The sequence below is a fragment of the Entelurus aequoreus genome, linkage group LG22 (genome assembly GCF_033978785.1).
Source record: "Entelurus aequoreus isolate RoL-2023_Sb linkage group LG22, RoL_Eaeq_v1.1, whole genome shotgun sequence".
Lineage (NCBI taxonomy): Eukaryota > Metazoa > Chordata > Actinopteri > Syngnathiformes > Syngnathidae > Entelurus > Entelurus aequoreus.
Genome location: NC_084752.1, coordinates 36,255,293 through 36,270,625, shown reverse-complemented (window position 1 = coordinate 36,270,625; position 15,333 = coordinate 36,255,293).

Below are 15,333 nucleotides of genomic sequence, written 5' to 3'. Positions count from 1 at the left end.
AATTAGTGTACTACACTGAAATTGTACCATATAAACTAGTGTTCTACACTGAAATTGTACCATAAAAAACTAGTGTACTACACTGAAATTGTACCATACAAACTAGTGTACTACACTGAAATTGTACCATATAAACTAGTGTACTACACTGAACTTGTACCATATAAACTAGAGTACTACACTGAAATTGTACCATATAAACTAGTGTACTACACTGAAATTGTACCATATAAACTAGTGTACTACACTGAAATTGTACCATAAAAACTAGTGTACTACACTGAAATTGTACCATATAAACTAGTGTACTACACTAAAATTGTACCATAAAAACTAGTGCACTACACTGAAATTGTACCATATAAACTAGTGTACTACACTTAAATTGTACCATAAAAACTAGTGTACTACACTAAAATTGTACCATATAAACGAGTGTACTACACTGAAATTGTACCATATAAACTAGTGTACTGCACTGAAATTGTACCATATAAACTAGTGTACTACACTGAAATTGTACTATAAAAACTAGTGTACTACACTGAAATTGTACCATATAAACTAGTGTACTACACTGAAATTGTACTATAAAAACTAGTGTACTACACTGAAATTGTACCATAAAAACTAGTGTACTACACTGAAATTGTACCATATAAACTAGTGTACTACACTGAAATTGTACCATAAAAACTAGTGTGCTACATTGAAATTGTACCATATAAACTAGTGTACTACACTAAAATTGTACCATAAAAACTAGTGTACTACACTGAAATTGTACCATAAAAACTAGTGTACGACACTGAAACTGTACCATATAAACTAGTGTACTACACTGAAATTGTACCATTAAAAACTAGTGTACTACACTGAAATTGTACCATATAAACTAGTGTACTACACTGAAATTGTACTATAAAAACTAGTGTACTGCACTGAAATTGTACCATAAAAACTAGTGTACTACACTGAAATTGTACCATAAAAACTAGTGTACTACACTGAAATTGTACCATATAAACTAGTGTACTACACTAAAATTGTACCATAAAAACTAGTGCACTACACTGAAATTGTACCATATAAACTAGTGTACTACACTTAAATTGTACCATAAAAAACTAGTGTACTACACTAAAATTGTACCATATAAACGAGTGTACTACACTGAAATTGTACCATATAAACTAGTGTACTGCACTGAAATTGTACCATATAAACTAGTGTACTACACTGAAATTGTACTATAAAAACTAGTGTACTACACTGAAATTGTACCATATAAACTAGTGTACTACACTGAAATTGTACTATAAAAACTAGTGTACTACACTGAAATTGTACCATAAAAACTAGTGTACTACACTGAAATTGTACCATATAAACTAGTGTACTACACTGAAATTGTACCATAAAAACTAGTGTGCTACATTGAAATTGTACCATATAAACTAGTGTACTACACTAAAATTGTACCATAAAAACTAGTGTACTACACTGAAATTGTACCATAAAAACTAGTGTACGACACTGAAACTGTACCATATAAACTAGTGTACTACACTGAAATTGTACCATTAAAAACTAGTGTACTACACTGAAATTGTACCATATAAACTAGTGTACTACACTGAAATTGTACTATAAAAACTAGTGTACTGCACTGAAATTGTACCATAAAAACTAGTGTACTACACTGAAATTGTACCATATAAACTAGTGTACTACACTGAAATTGTACCATAAAAACTAGTGTGCTACATTGAAATTGTACCATATAAACTAGTGTACCACACTAAAATTGTACCATAAAAACTAGTGTACTACACTGAAATTGTACCATAAAAACTAGTGTACTACACTGAAATTGTACCATATAAACTAGTGTACTACACTGAAATTGTACCATAAAAACTAGTGTGCTACATTGAAATTGTACCATATAAACTAGTGTACTACACTAAAATTGTACCATAAAAACTAGTGTACTACACTGAAATTGTACCATAAAAACTAGTGTACTACACTGAAACTGTACCATATAAACTAGTGTACTACACTGAATTGTACCATATAAACTAGTGTACTACACTGAAATTGTACCATAAAAACTAGTGTGCTACATTGAAATTGTACCATATAAACTAGTGTACTACACTAAAATTGTACCATAAAAACTAGTGTACTACACTGAAATTGTACCATAAAAACTAGTGTACTACACTGAAACTGTACCATATAAACTAGTGTACTACACTGAAATTGTACCATAAAAACTAGTGTACTACACTGAAATTGTACCATATAAACTAGTGTACTACACTGAAATTGTACGATATAAACTAGTGTACTACACTGAAATTGTACCATATAAACTAGTGTACTACACTGAAGTTGTACCATATAAACTAGTGTACTACACTGAAATTGTACCATACAAACTAGTGTACTACACTGAAATTGTACCATAAAAACTAGTGTACTACACTGAAATTGTACCATATAAACTAGTGTACTACACTAAAATTGTACCATAAAAACTAGTGTACTACACTGAAATTGTACCATATAAACTAGTGTACTACACTGAACTTGTACTATATAAACTAGAGTACTACACTGAAATTGTACCATATAAACTAGTGTACTACACTGAAATTGTACCATATAAACTAGTGTACTACACTGAAATTGTACCATAAAAACTAGTGTACTACCCTGAAATTGTACCATATAAACTAGTGTACTACACTAAAATTGTACCATATAAACGAGTGTACTACACTGAAATTGTACCATATAAACTAGTGTACTACACTGAAATTGTACCATATAAACTAGTGTACTACACTGAAATTGTACCATATAAACTAGTGTACTACACTGAAATTGTACCATAAAATCTAGTGTACTACACTGAAATTGTACCATAAAAACTAGTGTACTACACTGAAATTGTACCATATAAACTAGTGTACTACACTGAAATTGTACCATATAAACTAGTGTACTACACTGAAATTGTACCATATAAACTAGTGTACTACACTGAAATTGTACCATATAAACTAGTGTACTACCCTGAAATTGTACCATATAAACTAGTGTACTACACTAAAATTGTACCATATAAACAAGTGTACTACACTGAGATTGTACCATACAAACTAGTGTACTACACTGAAATTGTACCATATAAACTAGTGTACTACACTGAAATTGTACCATATAAACTAGTGTACTACACTAAAATTGTACCATAAAAACTAGTGTACTACACTGAAATTGTACCATATAAACTAGTGTACTACACTGAAATTGTACCATAAAAACTAGTGTACTACACTGAAATTGTACCATATAAACGAGTGTACTACACTGAAATTGTACCATATAAACTAGTGTACTACACTGAAATTGTACCATATAAACTAGTGTACTACACTGAAATTGTACCATATAAACTAGTGTACTACACTGAAATTGTACCATATAAACTAGTGTACTACCCTGAAATTGTACCATATAAACTAGTGTACTACACTAAAATTGTACCATATAAACAAGTGTACTACACTGAGATTGTACCATACAAACTAGTGTACTACACTGAAATTGTACCATATAAACTAGTGTACTACACTGAAATTGTACCATATAAACTAGTGTACTACACTAAAATTGTACCATAAAAACTAGTGTACTACACTGAAATTGTACCATATAAACTAGTGTACTACACTGAAATTGTACCATAAAAACTAGTGTACTACACTGAAATTGTACCATATAAACGAGTGTACTACACTGAAATTGTACCATATAAACTAGTGTACTACACTGAAATTGTACCATATAAACTAGTGTACTACACTGAAATTGTACCATATAAACTAGTGTACTACACTGAAATTGTACCATAAAATCTAGTGTACTACACTGAAATTGTACCATAAAAACTAGTGTACTACACTGAAATTGTACCATATAAACTAGTGTACTACACTGAAATTGTACCATATAAACTAGTGTACTACACTGAAATTGTACCATATAAACTAGTGTACTACACTGAAATTGTACCATATAAACTAGTGTACTACATGAAATTGTACCATATAAACTAGTGTACTACACTAAAATTGTACCATATAAACAAGTGTACTACACTGAGATTGTATCATACAAACTAGTGTACTACACTGAAATTGTACCATATAAACTAGTGTACTACACTGAAATTGTACCATATAAACTAGTGTACTACACTAAAATTGTACCATAAAAACTAGTGTACTACACTGAAATTGTACCATATAAACTAGTGTACTACACTGAAATTGTACCATACAACTAGTGTACTACACTGAAATTGTACCATATAAACTAGTGTACTACACTGAAATTGTACCATATAAACTAGTGTACTACACTAAAATTGTACCATAAAAACTAGTGTACTACACTGAAATTGTACCATATAAACTAGTGTACTACACTGAAATTGTACCATAAAAACTAGTGTACTACACTGAAATTGTACCATATAAACTAGTGTACTACACTAAAATTGTACCATATAAACGAGTGTACTACACTGAGATTGTACCATATAAACTAGTGTACTACACTGAAATTGTACCATAAAAACCAGTGTACTACACTGAATATGTACCATATAAACTAGTGTACTACCCTGAAATTGTACCATATAAACGAGTGTACTACACTGAAATTGTACCATATAAACTAGTGTACTACACTGAAATTGTACCATATAAACTAGTGTACTACACTGAAATTGTACCATATAAACTAGTGTACTACACTGAAATTGTACCATATAAACTAGTGTACTACACTGAACTTGTACCATATAAACTAGAGTACTACACTGAAATTGTACCATATAAACTAGTGTACTACACTGAAATTGTACCATATAAACTAGTGTACTACACTGAAATTGTACCATAAAAACTAGTGTACTACACTGAAATTGTACCATATAAACTAGTGTACTACACTAAAATTGTACCATAAAAACTAGTGCACTACACTGAAATTGTACCATATAAACTAGTGTACTACACTTAAATTGTACCATAAAAACTAGTGTACTACCCTGAAATTGTACCATATAAACTAGTGTACTACACTGAAATTGTACCATATAAACTAGTGTAACTACACTGAAATTGTACCATATAAACTAGTGTACTACACTGAAATTGTACCATAAAAACTAGTGTGCTACATTGAAATTGTACCATATAAACTAGTGTACTACACTAAAATTGTACCATAAAAACTAGTGTACTACACTGAAATTGTACCATAAAAACTAGTGTACTACACTGAAACTGTACCATATAAACTAGTGTACTACACTGAAATTGTACCATTAAAAACTAGTGTACTACACTGAAATTGTACCATATAAACTAGTGTACTACACTGAAATTGTACTATAAAAACTAGTGTACTGCACTGAAATTGTACCATAAAAACTAGTGTACTACACTGAAATTGTACCATATAAACTAGTGTACTACACTGAAATTGTACCATAAAAACTAGTGTGCTACATTGAAATTGTACCATATAAACTAGTGTACTACACTAAAATTGTACCATAAAAACTAGTGTACTACACTGAAATTGTACCATAAAAACTAGTGTACTACACTGAAACTGTACCATATAAACTAGTGTACTACACTGAAATTGTACATAAAAACTAGTGTACTACACTGAAATTGTACCATATAAACTAGTGTACTACACTGAAATTGTACCATATAAACTAGTGTACTACACTGAAATTGTACCATATAAACTAGTGTACTACACTGAAATTGTACCATATAAACTAGTGTACTACACTGAAATTGTACCATACAAACTAGTGTACTACACTGAAATTGTACCATAAAAACTAGTGTACTACACTGAAATTGTACCATATAAACTAGTGTACTACACTAAAATTGTACCATAAAAACTAGTGTACTACACTGAAATTGTACCATATAAACTAGTGTACTACACTGAACTTGTACTATATAAACTAGAGTACTACACTGAAATTGTACCATATAAACTAGTGTACTACACTGAAATTGTACCATATAAACTAGTGTACTACACTGAAATTGTACCATAAAAACTAGTGTACTACCCTGAAATTGTACCATATAAACTAGTGTACTACACTAAAATTGTACCATATAAACGAGTGTACTACACTGAAATTGTACCATATAAACTAGTGTACTACACTGAAATTGTACCATATAAACTAGTGTACTACACTGAAATTGTACCATATAAACTAGTGTACTACACTGAAATTGTACCATAAAATCTAGTGTACTACACTGAAATTGTACCATAAAAACTAGTGTACTACACTGAAATTGTACCATATAAACTAGTGTACTACACTGAAATTGTACCATATAAACTAGTGTACTACACTGAAATTGTACCATATAAACTAGTGTACTACACTGAAATTGTACCATATAAACTAGTGTACTACCCTGAAATTGTACCATATAAACTAGTGTACTACACTAAAATTGTACCATATAAACAAGTGTACTACACTGAGATTGTACCATACAAACTAGTGTACTGCACTGAAATTGTACCATATAAACTAGTGTACTACACTGAAATTGTACCATATAAACTAGTGTACTACACTAAACTAGTGTACTACACTGAAATTGTACCATATAAACTAGTGTACTACACTAAAATTGTACCATAAAAACTAGTGTACTACACTGAAATTGTACCATATAAACTAGTGTACTACACTGAAATTGTACCATAAAAACTAGTGTACTACACTGAAATTGTACCATATAAACGAGTGTACTACACTGAAATTGTACCATATAAACTAGTGTACTACACTGAAATTGTACCATATAAACTAGTGTACTACACTGAAATTGTACCATATAAACTAGTGTACTACACTGAAATTGTACCATAAAATCTAGTGTACTACACTGAAATTGTACCATAAAAACTAGTGTACTACACTGAAATTGTACCATATAAACTAGTGTACTACACTGAAATTGTACCATATAAACTAGTGTACTACACTGAAATTGTACCATATAAACTAGTGTACTACACTGAAATTGTACCATATAAACTAGTGTACTACCCTGAAATTGTACCATATAAACTAGTGTACTACACTAAAATTGTACCATATAAACAAGTGTACTACACTGAGATTGTACCATACAAACTAGTGTACTACACTGAAATTGTACCATATAAACTAGTGTACTACACTGAAATTGTACCATATAAACTAGTGTACTACACTAAAATTGTACCATAAAAACTAGTGTACTACACTGTAGTGTACTACACTGAAATTGTACCATATAAACTAGTGTACTACACTAAAATTGTACCATATAAACGAGTGTACTACACTGAGATTGTACCATATAAACTAGTGTACTACACTGAAATTGTACCATAAAAACCAGTGTACTACACTGAATATGTACCATATAAACTAGTGTACTACCCTGAAATTGTACCATATAAACGAGTGTACTACACTGAAATTGTACCATATAAACTAGTGTACTACACTGAAATTGTACCATATAAACTAGTGTACTACACTGAAATTGTACCATACAAACTAGTGTACTACACTGAAATTGTACCATAAAAACTAGTGTACTACACTGAAATTGTACCATATAAACTAGTGTACTACACTGAAATTGTACCATATAAACTAGTGTACTACACTGAAATTGTACCATATAAACTAGTGTACTACACTGAAATTGTACCATATAAACTAGTGTACTACACTGAAATTGTACCATATAAACTAGTGTACTACCCTGAAATTGTACCATACAAACTAGTGTACTACACTAAAATTGTACCATATAAACAAGTGTACTTTACTGAGATTGTACCATACAAACTAGTGTACTACACTGAAATTGTACCATAAAAACCAGTGTACTACACTGAATATGTACCATAAAAACTAGTGTACTACACTGAAATTGTACCATATAAACTAGTGTACTACACTGAAATTGTACCATAAAAACTAGTGTACTACACTGAAATTGTACCATAAAAACTAGTGTACTACACTGAAATTGTACCATATAAACTAGTGTACTACACTGAAATTGTACCATAAAAACTAGTGTACTACCCTGAAATTGTACCATATAAACTAGTGTACTACACTAAAATTGTACCATATAAACGAGTGTACTACACTGAGATTGAACCATACAAACTAGTGTACTACACTGAAATTGTACCATATAAACTAGTGTACTACACTGAAATTGTACCATATAAACTAGTGTACTACACTGAAATTGTACTATAAAAACTAGTGTACTACACTGAAATTGTACCATAAAAACTAGTGTACTACACTGAAATTGTACCATATAAACTAGTGTACTACACTGAAATTGTACCATAAAAACTAGTGTACTACACTGAAATTGTACCATAAAAACTAGTGTACTACATTGAAATTGTACCATATAAACTAGTGTACTACACTGAAATTGTACCATAAAAACTAGTGTACTACACTGAAATTGTACCATATAAACTAGTGTACTACACTGAAATTGTACCATATAAACTAGTGTACTACACTGAAATTGTACCATATAAACTAGTGTATTACACTGAAATTGTACCATATAAACTAGTGTACTACACTGAAATTGTACCATACAAACTAGTGTACTACACTGAAATTGTACCATAAAAACTAGTGTACTACACTGAAATTGTACCATATAAACTAGTGTACTACACTAAAATTGTACCATAAAAACTAGTGTACTACACTGAAATTGTACCATATAAACTAGTGTACTACACTGAACTTGTACTATATAAACTAGAGTACTACACTGAAATTGTACCATATAAACTAGTGTACTACACTGAAATTGTACCATATAAACTAGTGTACTACACTGAAAGACCTAACCTCGATCCTGACCTCATGGTAAACTACCGACCGGTCTCCCACCTTCCGTTTATTTCCAAAATTCTCGAAAAAATTGTCGCACAGCAGCTAAATGAACACTTAGTGACTAACAATCTCTGTGAACCTTTTCAATCCGGTTTCAGGGCAAATCACTCTACGGAGACAGCCCTCGCAAAAATGACTAATGATCTATTGCTAACGATGGATTCTGATGCGTCATCTATGTTGCTGCTTCTTGATCTTAGCGCCGCTGTCGATACCGTCGATCATAATATTTTATTAGAGCGTATCAAAACACGTATTGGTATGTCAGACTTAGCCTTGTCTTGGTTTAACTCTTATCTTACTGACAGGATGCAGTGTGTCTCCCATAACAATGTGACCTCGGACTATGTCAAGGTAACGTGCGGAGTTCCCCAGGGTTCGGTTCTTGGCCCTGCACTCTTTAGTATTTACATGCTGCCGCTAGGTGACATCATACGCAAGTACGGTGTTAGCTTTCACTGTTATGCTGATGACACCCAACTCTACATGCCCCTAAAGCTGACCAACACGCCGGACTGTAGTCAGCTGGAGGCGTGTCTTAATGAAATTAAACAATGGATGTCCGCTAACTTTTTGCAACTCAACGCTAAGAAAACGGAAATGCTGATTATCGGTCCTGCTAGACACCAACATCTATTTAATAATACCACCTTAACATTTGACAACCAAACAATTAAACAAGGAGACTCGGTAAAGAATCTGGGTATTATCTTTGACCCAACTCTCTCGTTTGAGTCACACATTAAGAGTGTTACTAAAACGGCCTTCTTTCATCTCCGTAATATCGCTAAAATTCGTTCCATCTTGTCCACAAGCGACGCTGAGATCATTATTCATGCGTTCGTTACGTCTCGTCTCGATTACTGTAACGTATTATTTTCGGGCCTCCCTATGTCTAGCATTAAAAGATTACAGTTGGTACAAAATGCGGCTGCTAGACTTTTGACAAAAACAAGAAAGTTTGATCATATTACGCCTATACTGGCTCACCTGCACTGGCTTCCTGTGCACTTAAGATGCGACTTTAAGGTTTTACTACTTACGTATAAAATATTACACGGTTTAGCTCCAGCCTATCTCGCCGATTGTATTGTACCATATGTCCCGACAAGAAATCTGCGTTCAAAGAACTCCGGCTTATTAGTGATTCCCAGAGCCAAAAAAAAGTCTGCGGGCTATAGAGCGTTTTCTATTCGGGCTCCAGTACTCTGGAATGCCCTCCCGGTAACAGTTAGAGATGCTACCTCAGTAGAAGCATTTAAGTCCCATCTTAAAACTCATTTGTATAATCTAGCCTTTAAATAGACCCCCCCTTTTTTAGACCAGTTGATCTGCCGTTTCTTTTCTTCTCTCCTCTTCTCCCCTGTCCCTTGCGAGGGGGAGTTGCATAGGTCCGGTGGCCATGGATGAAGTGCTGGCTGTCCAGAGCCGGGACCCCGGGTGGACCACTAGCCTGTGCATCGGTTGGGGACATCTCTGCGCTGCTGACCCATCTCCGCTCGGGATGGTTTCCTGTTGGCCCCGCTGTGGACTGGACTCCCGCTGATGTGTTGGATCCACTGTGGACTGGACTTTCACAATGTTATGTCAGACCCACTCGACATCCGTTGCTTTCGGTCTCCCCTAGAGGGGGGGGGTTACCCACATATGCGGTCCTCTCCAAGGTTTCTCATAGTCATTCACCGACGTCCCACTGGGGTGAGTTTTTCCTTGCCCGTATGTGGGCTCTGTACCGAGGATGTCGTTGTGGCTTGTACAGCCCTTTGAGACACTTGTGATTTAGGGCTATATAAATAAACATTGATTGATTGATTGAAATTGTACCATAAAAACTACTGTACTACCCTGAAATTGTACCATATAAACTAGTGTACTACACTAAAATTGTACCATATAAACGAGTGTACTACACTGAAATTGTACCATATAAACTAGTGTACTACACTGAAATTGTACCATATAAACTAGTGTACTACACTGAAATTGTACCATATAAACTAGTGTACTACACTGAAATTGTACCATAAAATCTAGTGTACTACACTGAAATTGTACCATAAAAACTAGTGTACTACACTGAAATTGTACCATATAAACTAGTGTACTACACTGAAATTGTACCATATAAACTAGTGTACTACACTGAAATTGTACCATATAAACTAGTGTACTACACTGAAATTGTACCATATAAACTAGTGTACTACCCTGAAATTGTACCATATAAACTAGTGTACTACACTAAAATTGTACCATATAAACAAGTGTACTACACTGAGATTGTACCATACAAACTAGTGTACTGCACTGAAATTGTACCATAAAACTAGTGTACTACACTGAAATTGTACCATATAAACTAGTGTACTACACTAAAATTGTACCATAAAAACTAGTGTACTACACTGAAATTGTACCATATAAACTAGTGTACTACACTGAAATTGTACCATAAAAACTAGTGTACTACACTGAAATTGTACCATATAAACGAGTGTACTACACTGAAATTGTACCATATAAACTAGTGTACTACACTGAAATTGTACCATATAAACTAGTGTACTACACTGAAATTGTACCATATAAACTAGTGTACTACACTGAAATTGTACCATAAAATCTAGTGTACTACACTGAAATTGTACCATAAAAACTAGTGTACTACACTGAAATTGTACCATATAAACTAGTGTACTACACTGAAATTGTACCATATAAACTAGTGTACTACACTGAAATTGTACCATATAAACTAGTGTACTACACTGAAATTGTACCATATAAACTAGTGTACTACCCTGAAATTGTACCATATAAACTAGTGTACTACACTAAAATTGTACCATATAAACAAGTGTACTACACTGAGATTGTACCATACAAACTAGTGTACTACACTGAAATTGTACCATATAAACTAGTGTACTACACTGAAATTGTACCATATAAACTAGTGTACTACACTAAAATTGTACCATAAAAACTAGTGTACTACACTGAAATTGTACCATATAAACTAGTGTACTACACTGAAATTGTACCATAAAAACTAGTGTACTACACTGAAATTGTACCATATAAACTAGTGTACTACACTAAAATTGTACCATATAAACGAGTGTACTACACTGAGATTGTACCATATAAACTAGTGTACTACACTGAAGTTGTACCATAAAAACCAGTGTACTACACTGAATATGTACCATATAAACTAGTGTACTACCCTGAAATTGTACCATATAAACGAGTGTACTACACTGAAATTGTACCATATAAACTAGTGTACTACACTGAAATTGTACCATATAAACTAGTGTACTACACTGAAATTGTACCATACAAACTAGTGTACTACACTGAAATTGTACCATAAAAACTAGTGTACTACACTGAAATTGTACCATATAAACTAGTGTACTACACTGAAATTGTACCATATAAACTAGTGTACTACACTGAAATTGTACCATATAAACTAGTGTACTACACTGAAATTGTACCATATAAACTAGTGTACTACACTGAAATTGTACCATACAAACTAGTGTACTACCCTGAAATTGTACCATACAAACTAGTGTACTACACTAAAATTGTACCATATAAACAAGTGTACTGCACTGAGATTGTACCATACAAACTAGTGTACTACACTGAAATTGTACCATAAAAACCAGTGTACTACACTGAATATGTACCATAAAAACTAGTGTACTACACTGAAATTGTACCATATAAACTAGTGTACTACACTGAAATTGTACCATAAAAACTAGTGTACTACACTGAAATTGTACCATAAAAACTAGTGTACTACACTGAAATTGTACCATATAAACTAGTGTACTACACTGAAATTGTACCATAAAAACTAGTGTACTACCCTGAAATTGTACCATATAAACTAGTGTACTACACTAAAATTGTACCATACAAACGAGTGTACTACACTGAGATTGAACCATACAAACTAGTGTACTACACTGAAATTGTACCATATAAACTAGTGTACTACACTGAAATTGTACCATATAAACTAGTGTACTACACTGAAATTGTACCATATAAACTAGTGTACTACACTGAAATTGTACTATAAAAACTAGTGTACTACACTGAAATTGTACCATAAAAACTAGTGTACTACACTGAAATTGTACCATATAAACTAGTGTACTACACTGAAATTGTACCATAAAAACTAGTGTACTACACTGAAATTGTACCATAAAAACTAGTGTACTACATTGAAATTGTACCATATAAACTAGTGTACTACACTAAAATTGTACCATAAAAACTACTGTACTACACTGAAATTGTACCATACAAACTAGTGTACTACACTGAAATTGTACCATACAAACTAGTGTACTACACTGAGATTGTACCATATAAACTAGTGTACTACACTGAAATTGTACCATAAAAACCAGTGTACTACACTGAATATGTACCATAAAAACTAGTGTACTACACTGAAATTGTACCATAAAAACTAGTGTACAACACTGAAATTGTACCATGAAAACTAGTGTACTACACTGAAATTGAAATTGTACCATATAAACTAGTGTACTACACTGAAATTGTACCATATAAACTAGTGTACTACACTGAGATTGTACCATATAAACGAGTGTACTACACTGAAATTGTACCATACAAACGAGTGTACTACACTGAAATTGTACCATACAAACGAGTGTACTACACTGAAATTTTACCATAAAAACGAGTGTACTACACTGAAATTGTACCATATAAACTAGTGTACTTCACTGAAATTGTACCATATAAACTAGTGTACTACACTGAAATTGTACCATATAAACTAGTGTACTACACTAAAATTGTACCATATAAACTAGTGTACTACACTGAAATTGTACCATAAAAACTAGTGTACTACCCTGAAATTGTACCATATAAACTAGTGTACTTCACTGAAATTGTACCATATAAACTAGTGTACTACACTGAAATTGTACCATATAAACTAGTGTACTACACTGAAATTGTACCATATAAACTAGTGTACTACACTGAAATTGTACCATAAAAACTAGTGTACTACCCTGAAATTGTACCATATAAACTAGTGTACTACACTAAAATTGTACCATATAAACGAGTGTACTACACTGAGATTGAACCATACAAACTAGTGTACTACACTGAAATTGTACCATATAAACTAGTGTACTACACTGAAATTGTACCATATAAACTAGTGTACTACACTGAAATTGTACCATATAAACTAGTGTACTACACTGAAATTGTACTATAAAAACTAGTGTACTACACTGAAATTGTACCATAAAAACTAGTGTACTACACTGAAATTGTACCATATAAACTAGTGTACTACACTGAAATTGTACCATAAAAACTAGTGTACTACACTGAAATTGTACCATAAAAACTAGTGTACTACATTGAAATTGTACCATATAAACTAGTGTACTACACTAAAATTGTACCATAAAAACTACTGTACTACACTGAAATTGTACCATACAAACTAGTGTACTACACTGAAATTGTACCATACAAACTAGTGTACTACACTGAGATTGTACCATATAAACTAGTGTACTACACTGAAATTGTACCATAAAAACCAGTGTACTACACTGAATATGTACCATAAAAACTAGTGTACTACACTGAAATTGTACCATAAAAACTAGTGTACAACACTGAAATTGTACCATGAAAACTAGTGTACTACACTGAAATTGAAATTGTACCATATAAACTAGTGTACTACACTGAAATTGTACCATATAAACTAGTGTACTACACTGAGATTGTACCATATAAACGAGTGTACTACACTGAAATTGTACCATACAAACGAGTGTACTACACTGAAATTGTACCATACAAACGAGTGTACTACACTGAAATTTTACCATAAAAACGAGTGTACTACACTGAAATTGTACCATATAAACTAGTGTACTTCACTGAAATTGTACCATATAAACTAGTGTACTACACTGAAATTGTACCATATAAACTAGTGTACTACACTAAAATTGTACCATATAAACGAGTGTACTACACTGAGATTGTACCATATAAACTAGTGTACTACACTGAAATTGTACCATAAAAACCAGTGTACTACACTGAATATGTACCATAAAAACTAGTGTACTACACTGAAATTGTACCATAAAAACTAGTGTACAACACTGAAATTGTACCATGAAAACTAGTGTACTACACTG